This window comes from Nicotiana sylvestris, chromosome 6 (genome assembly GCF_000393655.2).
Source record: "Nicotiana sylvestris chromosome 6, ASM39365v2, whole genome shotgun sequence".
In the NCBI taxonomy this organism is placed as follows: Eukaryota; Viridiplantae; Streptophyta; class Magnoliopsida; order Solanales; family Solanaceae; genus Nicotiana; species Nicotiana sylvestris.
This window is the reverse complement of record NC_091062.1, coordinates 92,699,890-92,707,940: the sequence shown is the minus strand read 5'-3', so window position 1 is coordinate 92,707,940 and position 8,051 is coordinate 92,699,890.

Here is an 8,051-nt window from a genome sequence, read left to right as displayed (position 1 = left end):
TGAAAAACCTCCCTCCTACCTGGCCGGTGTGAAAAGGTCTCGAGATATGTATGCTCGATCACTGAAGAAATCCTCCCCACGGTAAAAAAGGATTGCAACTGGGTTGACAAACATGTGGTTATTCCCGGACCCGATGAAGATATCACCACCCACGTCGAGAGATACTTAAGTTTTTACACTTATCCCGTTATGCTGGCCCATTGGATCCGGTGATCATCCACTTCTGCAAAAGATACGAGGTATGCCTCGGTAAAATTCACCCTTTATTCCGGAGAATCGTGATCCTTTTTCGATTCTTCGTGAGAGATTGATGGATGCTCGTTCACCATCGATCACCTCATGTGCCTATACAGTCCCCGAGTCTTTTGGGTGGCTGATCAAGCTTACGCGTCAGGCTAATAAAACCCCGTTCTCGAGCATCGATGAAGATCAGGATCGAGGCTGGCTAGGCCATTTTGTCCCAGTGAGGAGCTCGGACCCGATTCCAGCAGAGTGCATGCTGTTCCACGAGAAGCGGAATACAAAACATAAGTAAAATTTTGTTTTTCCAAAATTTTATTTTACTCTCTTTTCCTTCTTTCTTATTGGTGGTTGGTGGTTGTGCAGTTGTTGCTCGGGTTCCGAATTCGGTCCCTCAACTTAAGGAGTGGATCGAGGGCATTATGTCACAAAAGCCATATTTCGAGCGCGCATGGCGTGAACTTTCGAAAGGTCGGTGGGAGGCCCGTTCTCATGGTGAGATTTCCTTTCCTAAGTGAGTAATACTTAGGTTTTTTTTGTGCTGCTAGGTTCTTATATGTTTTGTTACCCTTTGTAGGTTTATCCAAGGACGTCACAATGAGGCCTTCATCCGGTGACGAGGATTGCCCCACCGAGTCCCCTGCTCCGAGACAAGGTGAGTAGAAGAAGAGAAAAAGGGCTTCGAGTTATCCGAGCTCAAAGAAGAAGAAAACGAAAAGAAAGCTGGCACGCAAACCTAAAGAAAATACCAGCACTCGAGCCCCACCTTCAGATTCACTCTATCAGTTAAGGGATGAATCATAAGAAGAAGAAGAAGCCTCTGAACTGGTGGTCCGCGTTCGGTCGTAGTTCGAGGGGTGGGGGGCCTCCGAATCAGAGAGAGGTGGCCGATCTGCCTCGAGCCAGTGAGGGTGATGAGGAGGTCATGGTCAGGGCCAATGTGGAGGTCGTGACCGAGGCCTCCCGAGATATGTGTAAGCACGTGATTTTTTCCCAAAGCAAATTATTCCCAGAAATTCAAACAAAATAATTTCTTTATTATTTTATAGTCTTTGTGAATTTTGGTGTCATTTTCTGCTAATTGTCGCATTTATATGTGCATTCTAATTCATATGAAAAATACAAAAATATGCATTTGCGTTTAGGATTTAATTTCATATTTTTAGTATTAATTAGAGGTTAATTTGTTTTAGAACAAAATATGAAGAAAATAACAAAAATAGTTCACTTTTGCATTTTTAATGGTTTAATTGTGAATTCGTCCCGAAATAGTTTTTAAAATAATTTTAGAAATCAATTAGTGAGATATTAGGACTTTAGTTTTAATTGTTGCAATTTTATAAAATCAGAAAAAATATACAAAAAATAGATAAAAGAAACAAATGAAAAAAAGAAAATAAAAAGAAATAGAGAAAGGGTTGCCCACGATTTGGGCCATGCCCAATTCATTTCACCCGGGCCCAACATTTTTCTTCCTTCCCACGCCCCGAGCCCAATCCAATTTACCAGGTCCGAATCTTCAAGAAATCCAAACGACGTCGTTTCCCTTCCCCATTTGATCTGAGCCGTCCGTTCATCATAATCATACGGTCCACAATCATCTCCCTATCCCTTTATAAATGTCTGAAGCTAGGAGAAACCCTAGAGACAGACAGCTTCTTCCTCGTACTCTCTCTAAGCCAAGCCGGAACCCGCCGGAAACCCCCCCCCCGGCGAACACAACCTATGCCGTTGACCACCAAAATTTCGCCGTAAATTCTCCTTCCCCTCCTCTTTCCAACCCTCATGGTCATTTCCCTCGAATCTTTCCCTATATCCTCGAATCTTCGATGAAAGATTCTCCGGCCACGACGAGACCTACCCCAAATAACCCCAAATTAACACCATGTCACCGCCTGGGCCTCCTCTACCCAACCCCCATGGCCTTGTCTCTCGAATCTGTTTGGAAAAGCTCGAATATCAAATCAAAGGTTTCCGACCAAAATCCTAAGGCAAGATCTTCATGATTTCGGACCCTAATAACCCTAACCAGGTGTTTTCTTATGAAAACACGTGGTTAGGGATGTTACGGGTCAGAAATTTTGGAAGATTTGGAGAAGCAACCACTGGCCGGATCTTAGTGAGTCCTTTTCTGTTTTTTTTGTGTTTTGTTATTTAGTTTTGTTTTGAATGTAATTAAAGAAGGTTTACAAGTTAATTTCCGTTTCTTGCTTAGTTTTAATTGTTTCCGAATCTTTTCTGCTTTTTAGTTATCGACAGTGTTTAGTTAAAATCAGTTGATTCATATTCGTTATCTGTTATTTGGGTTCATATATTCAGTGTTGGGATTGCTAGTTGTTAATTGCAAATGCTTGATTCGTTTTTATTAATTGCTTTCATTAGTTTATAACTTTGGTTTAGTGAAGAATATCAGGCAGAGTTTAATGTTCAGGTCAAGCTTAGTTAAGTTGTAAAAATCAGTATAGTATAAGGTTAGTTTAGGGATTTCAATAATATAAAAACCCCTAGGAACTTCTAGATAGGGGCTGCTAAGTAATTTGTAAAGAATAATAGTGTTTACTTGGGTAACAAGTTAGAAAATAAGGGACTAATTAAATAAATAGGTAAGGGACTGACATTGAAAAATCTGAGGGCTGCCCTCAGCTCTGCCTATAAAAGGCATGCCTAAATGCCTTAAGGGAGAGGTTTTTGTTGAGCCCAATATTCCAAAAACTCCCCAGTCCAGATCTGAAACTAAAACTTCAGATTCAAAATTTCTTTTAAGGTCTTAGTGTCAAAGAAAATGCAGTAAAAAAATCATCAGTGTTACCTTGAGCTTTTTTGGTTCAATCTCGAAATTTCAATAGTTGCTCTTGGTCTGATAGCTTTATTCCAATGTGTTAAAGTTCTTCTAGGGTCTATTAGTTCAACTTGGTTTAATTCAAGCTCAAGTTCGATTTATTTGGGTGCATTCAGTTGATTTGTGGTCGATATCACACTTTTATCTGGTCTCGAGGTCATTCTGGGCTGTGATCTCATTTTTGGGCTGTGCATTTGTGTTTGGTTGATCATCCATGGGTTTGTTGCATTTGAATTGCTACTGACTGACTATTGCTCTGTTCCATTTCATAAAACAGGTACCCGTCAAGCCTTTGATGTAGCATTTCTTGTTGAAAGTGAAATAAAAATGAAGATCTATCACTGCTTTGGCTCTATCGTCATAATCGTTTAATTTTACATTAGATTTCTTTGGCTTTGAGTTGTTTGAATTCTGTAATTAAAACTTAGATTGTGAATGGACTGAAATTGTGCCCTATGAGTCATACTTTCATTTGATATGTTTGAATGTATGAGAGATTTTTGATCTCGAGCAATAGTGCATTTAGTGTCATGGTAGGATAATGGAATAGTCAGATTAATTGGTTTAACAACTTGTTTCTTGAGTTTATCTGAAAGTAGCAAAATGGACCCTTAATAGATGCGTGCTTTCAATCTGTAATTAAAAGAGTCGTGCAAATTTTGTCCTAGTCTTGTTAGATTGCCTGGGAAAGGGATATGGATGCTTTTGAGTATTTCATGTCATTGCCATGCTCATGAAGTAAATAAGAAAGCCTGATTGTGTTCATAAAAGCTGTTGTAAGCTTCAATTAGAACTGGAGTTGGGGAATTCACATGTTACTTGCAATAAGTGGCTTGGATAACCAATTGTGGTTTGTAATAAGAAAGCCCAGCATTAGCTGAGCAGACTAATAGGCCTGCCGGCTCAGAGGATTCGATCCCTCAGCCCTCTCCCCACTCGGCCTGGCTAGCTGTGAGTTTGGGCTGATCTCAGGCCCAATCTGGGTTTTTGGGAATTTCCGCTTGGAACGCTCAGCATGGGCTGTCTGGGTCCAATGCCCAAGGGGCGATTGGTTTGGTAATACATAACTGATGGGCTTTGGTTTTGCTAAATCACGATTAGCTAGGATTTTTTTTTGTTCCTTTAGAGACAAAAATAAATAGAAAATCATAGTCACTTCAGGGTTTAAATAAAAATGATGGGACGAGCCTCGCCAAACAAGATACATAAATTGCAGGGCCCTCAATAATTAGTTATAATAGAATACGTAGAATTCGGGAGGACCGTTTAGCGAATTTCACGGCTTTCCCCAAATAATAATATGTGTTAGACTCTTTGGGTACGATTTTAATAAAATTACCTTCTTAAAATCAGGTGCGCATTGATGCGACCTGAATCCAAATCTCAACGGAGTCCAAATATGTTAACAACCACGGGTGCATTGATTGCGACGTGGTTCGAGACGCATTTTTGCGACGTTGCAATTCTTTTAAAATAATGATAAAAGCGGTTTGTAAATAAAAGGCATATAAGCTAGCATGTATTAAAATCAGATACAAAAATTAAGCGACCGTGCTAGAACCACGAAACCTGGGAATGCCTAACACCTTCTCCCAAGTTAACAGAATTCCTTACCCGGATTTCTGGTTCACGGACTGTTAATAGAGTCATATCTTTCCTCGGTTCGGGGTGTAACCGGTGACTTGGGACACCATTAATATCCCAAGTAGCAACTCTGATTTTTAAATAAATAAACAATCCCGTTTCAATTGTCCTTTAATTGGAAAAATTCCCTTATATTTATACCCTTTACGGGGTGTAGTAAAAAGGAGGTGTGACAGCTCTGGGGACTCTGCTGGGGATCGAACCCAGAATCTCTGGTTCAGGGTTCAGAATTCGAGCTTAGATAAATTGTTGTATTTGGTTATATCTGATTTTCCTACATGTTTTGTGCTGAATATGCTAAATGTTATCGCTTTGATATCATTTGAACTGTATATAAACTATGCCGACACCCTTCTCTCTTCACCTCCGGGGATGTGCTTACTGGCTGAGACTCCCTATTCTGTTAGTGTCATACCCTGAAATAAAGAAGAGGCTCGGATAAGTTGCAAAGCCGGACGATCTCGCGGGTCCCCGGTACGCTGCCCCCTCCTCGACTCGAGTTGTCCGCTCGTGTACACTGTTTAGAACACATTCCCAGGTTTTGAACCTAGAATAACTTGACTTCATGTCGGATCCCTAGTAGGAGCGCTTAATTGCATCATGCTGCATTTGACTTAGGGGACTCAACACAGGGGTTGGGTCCGTCTAGGGCTAGCAACCTGAAATGAAAAGACCATCCTGATGCATCCTACTTGTTCTGTACATATATTTGTTCCGAACCGGCATGTTGGCCGGTTTTTGAATCTCGGGAATGTTGGAAAATTGAGAAAAAAAGGAAAAGAGAAAAAGAGAGAAATAGCAGTTAGGGAGTTAATTGATTATTTTAGAAAAACCAATGACCAAATACTGTCGAAACTCTGCCGAAATTTTGAGAAAATGGAAAAAGCAAAATGTTTTATTTTTAATAGTTTGTTTTACTAAAAAGCAAAGAAAAAATAGAAAAAGAGTCTTTTATTTTTGGAAAGTTGTTTGTTGAAAAAGAAAAGAAAAAGAGTCTTTGTTTTAGTTTGGAAAAAAAATATAGGTTGTTTATTGTTTGTTGAAAATGAAAAAGAAAAAGAAAAAGGAGAGTCGTTATTTTGTCTTATTTTCAAAAAATAGAAAAGGAAAAATAGTTTGTCTTGCCATGGAAAATGAAAAGAAAGAGCCTTGTTTTCAAAAATATAGTTAGTTTCTAGACCCGAACTACGCAGGTTTGATTCTCACAGGGCGTGAGATACGTAGGCAACCCTCATCGGGTCCAACCTCCCCTTTGCAAAAATAGCCAAAAAAAAATATCAAAATTTTAATTTTCGTCATAAATAAGTCGGGTAACGCCGTTTTGTCAATAATAGCCGAATGTTCCCGAAAGGGACACCGAAAGGCTGACTTTGCATAACGGCCACCTTTGGTCAATTCTGATTTTTGATCGGTTGACTCTCACAGCCTTAAAATCTTCGTTCTTGGGAGTGCTGAAAGGCCGTGTTCGAAAACCGAGTTTTTCATTTTAAATTTGGAAAAGGAAATAGTTAATTTTGTTTCGAGTCAAATAAAAGTTTTGTTTTTGCTTAAATCACTTTAATAAATGTGCAGGATGAGCACGATGCAAAACGAACCTTTCTCAAAACGCACCCATTATATGCAACACTTAAAGAAAGATTATGAAAAGACCATTGCTAGTCTGGAAAGAAAAGTGGTCACCCTTGGGGATAAGGTAGCCAAGCAAGCTAAAGCTTTTGAGACCGAAAGTGGACACTGCTATGACTTACTGGCCCGAATGGAAGTAGAAATACAGCAGCTGCAGAATCAGCATCTTCAGGATTCTCATGTGTTGGAGGCTCGCAATAATCAAATAAGGCGATTGCTTATAGAAAAGGGTCGAACAAGAGACAAGATTGAGACCATTGCCCACGCCATCCTTAGGAGATGTCGGGCATGTGAAGACATGACCCGCACTACCTTCTTCTCGGCAGTGATGATTTACGTCAAGCGAACCATGTATGAGCTGGAGCAACTTGAAAGAGATTTGGCACCTAAGCCCGCGACGAGGCCGAAAGATGCCCCGCGGGCACCTACTTTGAAGCACTAATGTATTCATAGATCGAGACTGTGTTTTCCATTTTAGAGTTTGTTGTTTGTCAGTCTGTTTTCTTTTGCATCCAAGTACGCTAGTATGTTCAGAGTCTGTATTTGAATTCAGTTGGAGTCTGTTATTTTCCATTTCAGAATGTTTAGTTTGTAATAGAATGATGTGGTAATGAAAAATTTGAAAATTCCCAAAAAATTTGTTCCTTTATTTTGGCACTTATTTTCATGAACTACGCCTGGTCTGATTCGTGCGGGGTCATGATACGTAGGCAATCTCCATAGGATTCGACCGTAACCAAATGGAGATGGAAAGAAAGAAGAAAAACAAGAGAGGATGGAAAAAGAAAAGAAAAAGCGGAAAAACAAGAAAGGGATAGAATGCGGAAAGAAAAATGAAAGAGAGAAAAGAAAAGAAAGAAAAACGAAAAGAGAAAGCTTACAGTTGGAACTAAGGAAATGCCGGGATGACGCATGCGGTTGAACAAATGCATAATAGAAATGGTTAACTGTATAGGTGCATTCATGCCTAACGTGCGGTTATCCAATCTGTTAAAGCCTAATCGCTAACGGAATTTTTGTCTAAATGTGTGACTCCAGGTAGGTGGTTAGTTGTTTGGCATTCTGGCAACTCATCCATACAACACCCGGTCTAAAGATAAAGTGAACATGACTGGCCCGGAATCTGATACGAGTATTGTTGACCCATCGAAAGAAGTAGAAGAAATGGACGTTCATGCAATGAGGGAGGAAATGTATAAGTTGAAACAACAGATAGCTGAAATGTACCAAGCCTGGGCGAAGGGGCATCTACCGCCAGTTTATCCTGCTAACCCCGCTTATATCTCACCATTGGCTCAGTCTCAAGAGCCACCCACTATGAATTCATCTCCAGCATTTCCCCTCTACCAACAATTCCAGGGCACCACTTCTCATACATCACTGGCTCCTCCATCCAACCAAGTCTCATACCCTCCTCCACCAATCACTCCCGTTTTTGTGGCACCTCCGCCTGCTACCCTACACCGATCCCCCAGTGAACCTTTGTTCCAGACGCACGACAACCAGTATTATCCCTCTGAGCCTACCTTCAAAGTGCCCGAACCCTACTCTTATACCCCTCATCTTGATCTCACAACAGGCACCGAGAAGCCGCCCAAAAACCCTGAGCAGGAAGAGATGATCAGAAATGTCAAAAGTCTGGAGCAATCATTCCGAGACATGATGGGGTTAGGGGGCTAAGTAAGTGTGGCCTATAAAGACT